Below are 13,477 nucleotides of genomic sequence, written 5' to 3'. Positions count from 1 at the left end.
CCCCTCGGGGCTGGTGGTTTCGGGAGGAATGTGAGGGGCTGCGGGACGCACTAATGGGCAGAATGGGGGATCCGGGGCATCACCTGGGATTGGCTGTTGGGGGTCCCCGAGGCGCTCTTGGGGAACACGGGGCAAGGGAGTGAACTGGGAGGCATTTAGGGGTCGGGGGTAGCATTTGGGCGCAAGGGGAGCACTTGGAGTCCGGGACAACACTCAGGGAATGGGGGAGCAGATTGGGGTCCCCAGGGGGCACTTGGGGATCCCGAGGGGCACTTGAGGCCGGGCTGCTCTCCCACCTCCTTTGCACCAGAAGCTCCGTTCGCTGCTCCAGGCTGAGCCTCTGCGGGGGGAATGCGGGGAGTCACGCGGGGTCCCCCCTGACCCCCCCAAATTCCGCTCTGGTATCCCCCAAGCCCTCCCCCAGCGGACCCCTCAGGCCTCACCCGCCCCATCGCCCACTCTCTCCTTCGGTTTTGCCCCGGCGCTCCGAGCTCGGGCGCTGATTGGTTAAGGGTGGGGACAGGCGGGCCCTGCGGCCAATGGGAGGCGGGGGCGGGGGAAGGCGGGAAGCGGCGGCGCCGAGCGCGGGGGGGGGGCGGGGCGGGTCCCTGGGAGGGCTCTGGGGACTCCCGGAGGGCTGCGGGGGCTCTGGAGGCACCGAGAGAGTCCTGGGGGTGTATGTGGGGGTCCCTGGTGGGGACTGCGCGTCTGTGGGCGCTGAGAGATACCCAGGGAGTTTTGGGGATTACTGGGGTGGTTTTGAGGGTCCCGGAGAAGTTGTTCGGGACCCACTGGTCGGGGTTTATGGTCGGGGGAGGTTGGTGTGCTTCTGGGCGTCCTAGAGGACATTTGGCGGTCGAGGAGGGTCCCCGTGTGGTTTGGGAGTTCCTTGGGGTGGTTAAAGTGGCAGCTGGGTTCCCGCTGACAGAGACCCCCAATCTCCCCCATGGACCCCCTAAATCTCCCCTGGAAACACCAAGCCCTCCCAGGGACCTCCAAACCCCGACAGGACCCTCTCTGCGCCCCATTGATCCGTAAGCCCGTCCAAGGGAATGACACCAAAATTGGCTGGAAAATAAACTTTGTAACCCAATCTGAAGCGTTAGGAAGCAGGCATTCTTTATCTGCGCAGGACAGACTGAAGGATTTCTCCTTTAATCTGATGTGTGTGGGGAGAATTCACAACAGGGTATGGTCCTGGAGGGAGCACGAATGGGGGTCTCTGGTGGTCATATTCACGGAATGCTTCCATATGACAGGTGACCTTTTCTTAAATGTGTTCCTTGGGCATGCACTGTTCCTTCTTGGTACATGAGGACAAAAACCCCACTACATTCCTCATTACCTATTTCTCCACTGGCTTCAGCTATGCTTGTGATCCACTGTGCGTACCTTGACATCCTTTCATTGTTTTTGCCAGTTAGTCGTTAAGCTCCATACGGCACCTTCAGGGCAAGTGAAAATTTCCCTTCTCCGTGTCATTTGTCAGGAACCCCAAAACCCTTCCAGGGACCCCCAACAGCCCCCAGGGACTCCCATCTCCATGCAGGGACCTTGTGGTTTGGGGAGTTCAGAGGGCTGAGGGGGTCCCCGGGTAGTTTTGGGGGATCCCCATGTGGTTTTGGGAGTCTGTCCTGGGTTGAAGTATATTCTATCACCATCTTCATGAACTGTTGAAACCAGGTGAGGCAGTGCTCCCTGCCTCCTCCACTCTGGCTTATCTTCTGTTAATGGGCCCATCAGCACCTTTGCTACACAGCTGACAGATAACCCCCTCCTGGACTACCTCCTGTTAATGGGCCCATCAGGCCTTATCACATGACTCACCATCCCATTGTGAGATGCTCCGCCCAGAGGGAGAAACCAAGCATTCCAGCCTGGATATAAGCTGAGACTCTGAACACCACAGGGGCGCTTACCCACTGAATTCCCAGAGGACCCGAGCTACCAGACCTTTCTACAGGATCACTGCTTCAGGAAGACCACCTCATCTGGACTGCTTCCATCACTACGCTCAGGTTGTATTCTGACTCTGTCAGTGGTCTTTTGTATTATTGCATCTATTTTATTTTACTTTCTTTCCTTTTTTCCTATTAAATTGTATCTCTGACTTGGAGCCTCTCATTTGTTTTGCCTTCAAACTACTACATTTTTGGCGCCCAACGTGGGGCACAAGGCACTGAGAAAAGCCAGAATTACAATTTTGAATTGAAGAAGACACCTGTTCGCTATGATGCTCAACATGCTTACATGTGTCTTATATCTATCTCTCTATATTTTTCCACAACTGGGGTACTATCTGCCAGTCTTAATGCTACTGCGTAGACCAGGGTATGGTACTAAAATTGCTTTAGTGGTCTATTATTTCCATTGCTTGATAAACTCCGAGGCAATGAACATTATTCAGAATATACAGCCACTTTTGTTTTCTTGTTCTGGTATAGGATGCTACATCTGGGGCCTCAACAATCTCACCCAGCCCCTGTGGGGAGGGGTGAAGAATGATTTTTTCCAGCTTTTCAGGCATGACACAGCAGTTTTTGAAAATATGGAATACCCTCTGGATGCCAAGGACAGCATGATGTTGTTGTTAGTCCTGCTTTGTCTTCTCTGCACGGCCCGCACCATGCTTACACTACCTAGTGTGATACAGTGTGTTCTGGAGGAAGAGGGAAAAAGAAGCAGAGCAACAATATCAGTGTCTACACAGAGTGTCACAGAGGCGAAAGGAACCAAAGGCAAGGCAACAGTGTCCTCATCTACACAGACCCTCACAGAGGAGAAAGAAGCCAAAAGTGAGGCAACAGTGTCCACATCTATGCAGACTGTTTCAGAGGAGAAAGGGACTAAGGGTGCCATCAGCATCTCCACACAAACCATCACTGAACCGGAACAGCCTAAACCAGTAGCAGTTGCCCCCGTTCAGAAGAAGAAATCAAGGACCAAATCAGTCCGCATAGTGACTGATGAGGGTGTAGCAGGACCTTCACAATCTGCAGAAGAGACAGAGCCAGAAATCATCACTCGCTCTCTATCTCTGGGTGAGCTGCGTGACCTGTGAAGGGAATTCACCCGCCAGACCAACGAGTCCATCCTGACCTGGCTGCTCCGCATCTGGGACGCTGCAGCCAATGACACCATTCTGGATGGAAGTGAGGCCAGGCAACTGGGATCGTTGTCCCGGGATGTGGTCATTGACCAGGGGATTGGGAAAAGCCAAGAACCTCTCAGCCTCTGGCAGCGACTGCTAACAAGTGTGAAGGATAGATACCTTTGTAAAGAAGACCTCCAAGTGCACCAAGGAAAATGGAACACAATAGAACAAGGTATCCAATGCCTGAGGGAATTGGCTGTGTTGAAAATCATTTTTTCAGAAGATGAGAGATTTCCTAAAAACCCAGATGGTGTCCAGTGCACATCACGGATGTGGTTGAGATTTGCACGGCTCGGACCCGAGATGTACTCACGTTACCTGGCAACACTGCATTGGAGGGAAGGTGAGGACAGGGTAGGTGTCTTGGCTAATAAACTAAGAATTTATGAGGACACTGTCACTGCCCCAGTTCGTACCCATGTCTCGTCTGTGGAAACAAGACTGGCTGAGCAAGTCCGGAACTTGATTGAAGAAGGCCATCAGAAACTGAAAAAAGAACTTAAGGAAGAAATTTGCCATATCCAACCAGAGCCAATGAGAGTCTCTGCCATTAGGAGCAGGTGTTCCCCAGCCAGGGAGAGAGGATACACACCACGAGCTAACCTCTGGTCTTTTCTTCAGGAGCATGGAGAAGACATGAGGAAGTGGGATGGAAAACCCACCTCCTCCTTAGCAGCCCGGGTACGTGAACTGAAAAGAGAAACACCTACCACAAAGAGCCCATCTAGAATCAATGTTGCTCCGGTCTCTCGTGCACAGAACTCCAGACGGTACAGGAATGATGATATGACTGATCCTCTTGAAGTAACCTCAGAAACATATTTACAAGAAGAGAGCAAGGTATGCCATGACCAGGAATAGGGGGGCCCTGCCTCTAGCCAGGTAGAGGAAAGGGACAATCGGATCTACTGGACTGTGTGGATCCGATGGCCTGGAACATCTGACCCACAAAGATATACGGCTCTGGTTGATACCGGTGCTCAGTGTACTCTGATGCCATCAAGGTATGTGGGAGCGGAACCCATTTCCATTTCTGGGGTGACAGGAGGATCCCAGGAGCTGACTGTACTGGAAGCTGAAGTAAGTCTAACTGGGAAAGAATGGCAGAAACACCCCATTGTGACTGGTCCAGAGGCCCCATGCATTTTGGGCATAGACTATCTCAGAAATGGGTATTTCAAAGACCCAAAAGGATACCGCTGGGTTTTTGGCATAGCTGCTCTAGAGACAGAAGGCATCAGACAACTGAGTACCTTGCCTGGACTCTCAGACGACCCCTCTGCTATGGGACTACTGAAAGTTGAAGTACAACAGGTGCCAATCGCCCGAGCAACAGTGCACCATCGGCAATATCGCACCGACAGAGACTCTGTGGTCCCCATCCATAAGATGATTCGTGAGCTGGAGAGCCAAGGGGTGGTAAGCAAGGCTCGTTCACCCTTTAATAGCCCTATATGGCCTGTGCGTAAGTCCAGCGGAGAATGGAGACTGACAGTGGATTACCGTGGCCTGAATGAAGTCACACCACCACTGAGCGCTGCCGTACCAGACATGTTGGAGCTTCAGTATGAGCTGGAATCCAAGGCAGCAAAATGGTATGCGACCATTGATATTGCAAATGCCTTTTTCTCCATTCCTCTGGCAGCAGAATGCAGGCCTCAGTTTGCCTTCACCTGGAGGGGCGTGCAGTACACCTGGAACCGACTGCCCCAGGGGTGGAAGCACAGTCCCACCATTTGCCATGGACTGATCCAGGCTGCACTGGAAAAGGGTGAGGCTCCAGAACACCTGCAATACATTGACGACATTATCGTGTGGGGAAACACTGCAACAGAAGTCTTTGAGAAGGGAGAGAAGATCGTTCAGATTCTCCTGAAGGCCGGCTTCGCTATCAAGAGGAGCAAAGTCAAGGGACCTGCTCGAGAGATCCAGTTTCTGGGAGTGAAGTGGCAAGATGGACGGCGTCAGATTCCCACCGAAGTCATCAATAAGATCACTGCAATGTCTCCACCGACCAACAAGAAGGAAACACAAGCTTTCCTAGGTGCCATAGGCTTCTGGAGGATGCACATTCCCGAGTATAGCCAAATTGTGAGCCCTCTCTACCTGGTTAGCCGCAAGAAGAACGATTTCCACTGGGGCCCAGAACAGCAGCAAGCTTTCGCCCAGATCAAGCAGGAAATCGCTCATGCAGTAGCCCTTGGCCCAGTCAGGACGGGATCAGAGGTGAAGAATGTGCTTTACTCTGCAGCCAGGAGCCACAGTCTGTCATGGAGCCTTTGGCAGAAGGTGCCAGGTGAGACTCGGGAACGACCACTGGGATTCTGGAGCCGAAGCTACAGAGGATCCGAAGCCAACTACACTCCCACAGAGAAGGAAATCTTAGCCGCCTATGAAGGAGTCCAGGCTGCCTCAGAGGTGATTGGTACTGAAGCACAGCTGCTTCTGGCACCTCGACTACCGGTGCTGGGGTGGATGTTCAAGGGAAAGGTTCCTACCACACATCACGCCACCGACACCACGTGGAGCAAATGGATCGCCCTGATCACGCAGCGCGCCCGTATTGGAAACCTGAATCGCCCTGGGATTCTGGAAATCATAACAAACTGGCCTGAAGGTGAGACCTTTGGATTATCCTCTGAAGAAGAGGAGGAGCAAGTGACACGGGCCGAGGAAGCCCCACCATATAACGAGTTACCGGAGAGTGAGAGACGATATGCCCTTTTCACCGAAGGTTCCTGCCGAATTGTAGGTGCCAACCGGAAATGGAAAGCTGCTGTATGGAGCCCCACACGACGAGTTGCAGAAGCTACCGAGGGAGAAGGTGGATCGAGTCAGGTTGCAGAGCTTAAAGCTGTCCAGCTGGCTTTGGATATTGCTGAACGAGAGAAGTGGCCAAGGCTCTATCTCTACACTGACTCATGGATGGTAGCTAATGCTCTGTGGGGATGGCTGGACCGCTGGAGAAAGGCCAGCTGGCAGCGCAGAGGGAAACCCATCTGGGCTGCTGAGATTTGGCAGGACATCGCCACCCGAGTAGAAAGGCTGACCGTGAAGGTTCGACACGTGGATGCGCACGTACCCAAGAGTCGGGCTAATGAAGAACATCATAACAATGAGCAGGTGGATCGAGCTGCCAAGGTGAAAGTATCTCAGGTTGATCTAGACTGGCAGCACAAAGGAGAATTATTCCTAGCTCGTTGGGCTCATGATGCCTCTGGTCATCAAGGGAGAGATGCAACATATCGATGGGCTCGTGACCGAGGGGTGGACATTACTATGGACAGCATCTCCCAGGCTATCCATGACTGTGAGACCTGTGCTGCGATCAAACAGGCCAAGCGAGTGAAGCCTCTGTGGTATGGCGGACGATGGTCAAAGTATAGGTATGGGGAAGCCTGGCAAATTGACTACATCACCCTTCCCCATAACCGCCAAGGCAAGCACTACGTGCTCACCATGGTGGAAGCAACCACTGGATGGCTGGAGACCTACCCTGTGCCTCATGCTACTGCCCGGAACACCATCTTGGGCCTGGAAAAGCAGGTCCTGTGGAGACATGGCACCGCTGAGAGAATTGAGTCAGACAACAGGACTCATTTCAAGAATGGCCTCGTAAGCACTTGGGCCAGAGAACACGGAAATCGAATGGATATATCATATCCCATACCATGCACCAGCTGCTGGGAAGGTGGAACACTGCAATGGACTGCTTAAAACTACCCTTAAGGCACTTGGTGGAGGGACCTTCAAAAATTGGGAACAGAACTTAGCAAAGGCCACCTGGATGGTCAATACCCGAGGGTCCATCAATCGAGCAGGTCCTGCCCAATCTGAATGCTTGCATACAGTGGATGTAGATAGGGTCCCTGTGGTACACATGAGAGGTATGTTAGAAAAGACTGTTTGGATTAATCCCACCTCGGGCAAGGGCAAACCCATCCGTGGGGTTGTCTTTGCTCAAGGACCTGGTTACACTTGGTGGGTGATGCAAAAGGATGGGGAAACCCACTGTGTACCACAAGGAGACCTTATTTTAAGTGAGAACTGTGTGTAGGATTTCATTATATATATATGTGTGTGTGTGTGTAGTTTAAGGAAGGTATTGATTTGGGATGATGTAGATGGTAATAGAATAAGGGGTGGATAATGTCCTGGGTTGAAGTATATTCTATCACCATCTTCATGAACTGTTGAAATCAGGTGAGGCAGTGCTCCCTGCCTCCTCCACTCTGGCTTATCTTCTGTTAATGGGCCCATCAGCACCTTTGCTACACAGCTGACAGATAACCCCCTCCTGGACTACCTCCTGTTAATGGGCCCATCAGGCCTTATCACATGACTCACCATCCCATTGTGAGATGCTCCGCCCAGAGGGAGAAACCAAGCATTCCAGCCTGGATATAAGCTGAGACTCTGAACACCACAGGGGCGCTTACCCACTGAATTCCCAGAGGACCCGAGCTACCAGACCTTTCTACAGGATCACTGCTTCAGGAAGACCACCTCATCTGGACTGCTTCCATCACTACGCTCAGGTTGTATTCTGACTCTGTCAGTGGTCTTTTGTATTATTGCATCTATTTTATTTTACTTTCTTTCCTTTTTTCCTATTAAATTGTATCTCTGACTTGGAGCCTCTCATTTGTTTTGCCTTCAAACTACTACAGGGTCTCTGAAGGAGGTTGGGAGGTCTCTGTCTCTGGACAATTTTGAGGATCTCTGTGGGGTTCAGGGATTCCTCATTTTTACGTCTGCATTTTAAGACAAAAGCCCTTCAATTCCCTGTTTTCCATCGTCTCTCCTGGCTCCAGCTGATTTTCTTCAGCTTATTCAGTCATTTGGGCCAGAATTTCCCATTCCCTGGAATTCCCCTCTGGAACTCGGGTCATTAATTTTGGGTAAAAAACATCTGGGTTTGGTCTGTCCTTCCCTCAGGGTCATGGGGCCAGAGGGTACCATGGGGACAGTGATTCTGGGAGTTCAGGGAATTTGGGATGATTGCCGTGGGTCCCACACCTGTTGTGAATCCCTGTGGGTTCCACCCCTGTCACAACGTCCCTGTGGCACTCACACTTTTCACGGTGGGTTCCATTCCTGTCATGTCCCATCCATGACAGGACCCAGCTGCCAGTTCCCAGATTCTCTGGAGCTGTGGGTCATGCCCCTTTGGCCCCTCCCCCCCATCCTGAAATTCTGCTGAATCTGCCCAAATCTGCAGGGTTTGGCTGTGGCTTGTGTATAAAAGGAGTGATTTTGGACAAACACTCTGTGTCTGCAGGATCCCAGGAACTGAAGAGCCAAGGGGCTTGTGAGTGGGGAGGCTTCATTCCCCATTTCTTCTTGGTTTTCCTCATTGTTTGGGGAAGGCCAGAAATTGAGGCTTTTTTCTGCCCACATTTCAGATTTTTTAACCCTTTCCCTTCCCCAGTTTTATGGCTTTTGCTCCCTTTCCCCCGCAAGTTTCATAATTTTATCCTTCTTGGGAATCCCCAAGTAACCCTTTTTCTTCCAAAATGTTGGGCTTTAAACACATTTTTTCCCCCATCCCAAGTTTTTTTATTTTTTGCCCGTTTCCCCCAAATCTCTGAAGTTTGCCATTTTTGTGCACTTTTCCCCCAAATTTCAGATTTTTTGCCTTCATGCCCAAAATTTGGTGATTTTTTTCCCCCTTTTTGAGGCCAAATTGAACATTTGGGAGGGTTTGTGTGGGAGCAGGTGAATGAATTGTTTTCCTGGATGTTGAGCCCCATTTTTGATCCCAATTTGGGGGATGTTGGGCACAAAAGAGCCATTTTGACCAAAACTGGTGAGATTTGGGGAAGAAATCATCCTTTCCGTAAAATTTTAGTGTGGATTTGGTGGAAATGGTGTATTGTGGTGGCATCAAGGGGATGGCTTGGCAGGAAGGCTGTGTCAGCATTTTAACCTCATTTTGACAGGAATCTTGGTGATTTGGGTTTAAATTAATCTGGTTTTTAAGTGAATCTGATGAAGATAGAGACTCTGATGCGGCCTGAAGCCAGGGGGGGTGGGGAGGATGGGGAGAGTGATGGTTGCCTCAGCTGTTTAATTCCATTTTGACCACAAGGGGAGGGGTTGAGGAAAAAAAAAACACTTGACCCAAAATGCGGCAATTTGGGAAGAAAAACCATTTGTATCCAAATTTGGGGAATTATGGACAAAATTCATGGAGTTTGGAATGTTTGGAGTGGATTTGGGGTCAGTGGGGGCCAAAATAATCCCCAAGACATTTCCATGGGGTGAAAAAATGCATTTGGGGGTACTGAAAGGTGTTTTGGGGTAATTTGGGTGTTATTTGAGGCTTTTGGAGACACCTCTCAGGGCTCACATGGATTTTCCCCATAAAATAATGATTTTTAGTGATTTTGAGTTTTTTTTCACAGGGATGGCACAAGATGGGATCTGGTGGCTCCTCCTCCTTCCCTTTTGTGGTAAGCAAACCCCCTGTTTTCCACACAAAATCCCCAAATTTCCTGGATTTTGTACTTATTACCAGGCTTTTTAGCATATAAAATGAAATCCTGAATCCCTGGGCTTGTTTTTGTGTGAAAATTCCCCTCTTCCCTCATTTTGTATTTTCTCCAACAACCTCTCAGCTGCAGATTTATTATTTTTAGCAAAAAAGCCCTTTTAATTTTTTTAAATCCAAACGCCTTTGGAATCTTTTATTTTTCATGAACGTCTCAATAATTTCAATAGAAAAATCCCGTTTTTCCTCACTTTCTACAGAAAAAAATTAAAAAGTGCACTTTATCCTGCTAATTTCAGTTTACTTCTTGGTTGTGGGTTTCTTCGTGTGGTGTTTTTGTTGTTGTTTTTTTTTTTGTTTTTTTGGGTTTTTTTTGTGAGCTAAAATTCTAATGATGAGTTTTATTGTTTTCCCAGGAAAAAAACCCAAAAGCTATATGCTGGAATTGTATTTTTTTTTTTTGGGGGGGGGGGGGGGGAAGATCTATTTTTAAAAAGGCTTTTTTAATGAAAAAAGTTCTTTTATTTGGTCTTTGTTAATAAAAGCAGTTGGTATTTAAAAACCACAACCCCTTTTATTTCGTATTTTCCTATTTTTTTTCCAATTTTCATTAAAACCTCTTATCAACCCAATTTTAGACAGTGTTTTAAAGAAAAAAAACCTTTTATTCCCTTAATATTTTTTAATTCTTTTTTTAAAATTTATTTTTAAAATTTATTCATTGAGGGGAATAAAAAGCCCTCTTGAACTCTGTTTTAGGTTTCAAGTATTTTTAAAGAAAAAACCTCATTCACTCTGTTCTAATTCTTAAAATCCTAATTGCTCATTTCCCTGTTGATTTTTCTTCAAAATCAGCCTGTAAAAAACCCCTTAAAAACCTTTTTTTATGTATTACTTCAGGAAGCTTCCTTTAATCCTATTTTTTATTCACAGTCAAACCTCTTTATTCCAAGTTTTTTCCCTCAAAACATTGAGATTCCATTTTTTTTTCCAAAAAAAATCACCAGAATTATGCTTTTTTTCCCCAATATTCACAATTACCTATTTTTTCAATTTAAAAAAAAATCTTTATCATAGATTTTTATATATAGACCGAGTTTTAATCAATTTTTATTTCATTTTGATGGTTTTTTTATCCTGAATATCTAAAAAATTCCTTTTTTTTTTTTTTTAATTCGGGAGGATAACCACTCTTTTTGACTTATTTTGGGGCATAAAAGGGGTATTTTTTTGTTTTGTAACATTTTAAAAATCTCTGAAAATATTTTTAATCATTTCAAAGTATCTTTTATTTGTTTATTTTTACTTTTATTTATTTTTATATATATTTTATCTATATCCATATCTATATTTCTACTTATATAAAATACCTAAAATTTTAATTGGCTAATACAATTAAATAGTGTAATTGAATAACATACTATTGACTAATAGGACAACAATTGCTTATTAATACTTACCTATAATTTTATATGTTGTGGATATATTATTAATATGCACAGACTATAATAGTTATATATGAATCTACAATATAATCTTTTCTGTAATTATATTAAAAATACAATGTATGATCTATTGTTCTATAATTATGTTGTTAGTATTATTATTCTTGATTTGCATTCTTTAGTAAGAATTTCTATGAAAATTCAGTACAAAATTATTTAAATGTTTATATGGATGTATAAAAGATGTGAAATATAAAAACATTTTAATATTTTGTATTCATATAATATATTAGTGTGTTTATTAATATGGCACACTATATATTGCTATTATATGCAACTATATCCAGTTATTGAGAGGTAATTATAAAATATAGAATAGATATTACTATAGATTTAATATATACATCTGTAGATTATTTTACAATGTACTATGACATAGAGTTGCATTATATTATATGAATGACATTGTTATTGTATTGTAATGTAATTATAACTGCATGCAATGAATGAATATAAAATTTACTAACACAGTTATATATTATTTTTGTGTTAGAATGTAATAGACACTATTATAATTGTTACATTAATTACATATAATGATAGATTACATTGCAATATAGTATAATGTAATGGTATATTAATTCTATTCTGGCCTACAATATATTCTCTACCTTTGTATTTTTGCTCCTTATTGCTTATTTTTGATTGATTTCTAGAGGTTTTTTTTTTTCCCCAAACCGTTTCTATGGAAACAAGAAATAAAATAATTTAAAGTCATTATCTGAATATTTTAATAGAGGAAATATGAATTATCTACTGTTGTATGTAATTATAAAAATAGCATGTAAATTTGTTTTCTATTATGATTAATACTGAAATAATTTCAATAATCACAGCAGTTATTATTGTGTTACTTTAATTATTTTTAATAATTATGGATTTGGATTAAATCTTTGCTGATATTCTATTAAAATTAGGTCCAAAATAATGGAAAAATTGCTACTGTATATTTAAATAGAACTATTGAACATTACAGTGTTATAATTAATAGATCTGTATAATAATAACATAGAAAACTATATAACCAAGTTATATCCTGGATAACAAATATAATAATACAGTAACAGGCTAAAAAAGTAATTGACGTGTTTTTACTGATATATGAGTCTTATATTATTAATATTTTATCAGTGTGCTAATAATTAGTAATATCCTAAAGGGTATTACATAATAATATTAATGTATCAATAACACGTGATATAACAGTATAAATACCTAGTCATATTGTTGTATTAGGGAGAGTATTTTATAGAATTAATATTAGTTAATGACACATTATTTCATATTATTAACACATTGATGTATTTTAATATTTTGTCAATAGAACATATAAATAAGAGTTTAATATTTATACATTAATATTTATAGTTTTATTCAAATGTTGTTTATTAACATAATAAACTAAATATAATTTCTATTATGATTGTATCTAAAAAGAGACTTTATAAATTGGATACTGCAGTCATATCTTTAAAGTAATGTCAGTACAATTCCTACTATAAAATAGGAAAATTGGTATATAAACACATATAAAATTGATATTAAAAATCAATATAAAAATATAAAAGCCCCTTTATTCAACCCCCTTGGTTGATATAAAAATTAACCAAGGCCCCGTTTTCCCCCTGTTTTCCCAGCATTCTCCAGTGCCAGCTACCGGGGCCGGGAGTTCCTGGCCGTGTTCCCACAGAATGATGACGAGTCTTCTAGCGCCTACCTGCAGCTGCTGCTCACTTCCTATGGCCCTGACGACACCCAGGTGTCGGTGACACTTCGTGGCGGCTCCATCACCCAGAATGTCACCCTGAGGCCAGATGTCACTGTGCCCTTGCCCCTCCCCGCTAACCTGGAACTCACTGGAAGCCGCACTTCCCATAAAACCTTGGTGGTCCAGGCCAGCGCTGACATCTCCGTGGTGGCTGTCAGCACCAAAGGCTACACCGTGGGTGCCACTGCCCTCCTGCCTGTGGAGAGTCTGGGCACCAGGTACTACGTGGTGACACCCCTTGGGAACAACACTTATGGCATGGCCGAGTTTGTGGTGGCCACCGGCGCCACCACCACCGCTGTCAGCATCACCACCACCACCACTTTCCACTATGCCGGGGCCACCTACATCCCTGGTGCCGTGCTGCGCCTGTTCCTGCAGCCCTACCACAGCTTGCAGCTCCAGAGCAGCCAGGACTTCACTGGCACAGTCGTGATGTCCGACACCCCTGTGGCCATCCTCAGTGACCACACCTGTGTCAAGGTGTCTGCTGGCTTTGACTTCGTGGTGGAGCAGCTCCTGCCAATGACAGCGTGGGGGAGGACCTATGTGGTGCC

This window comes from Chamaea fasciata, unplaced genomic scaffold (genome assembly GCF_029207755.1).
Source record: "Chamaea fasciata isolate MVZ Bird 193981 ecotype frontalis unplaced genomic scaffold, bChaFas1.0.hap1 SCAF_29, whole genome shotgun sequence".
Lineage (NCBI taxonomy): Eukaryota > Metazoa > Chordata > Aves > Passeriformes > Sylviidae > Chamaea > Chamaea fasciata.
The sequence above is the reverse complement of the archived record's forward strand: the minus strand, read 5'-3'. Positions refer to the sequence as shown.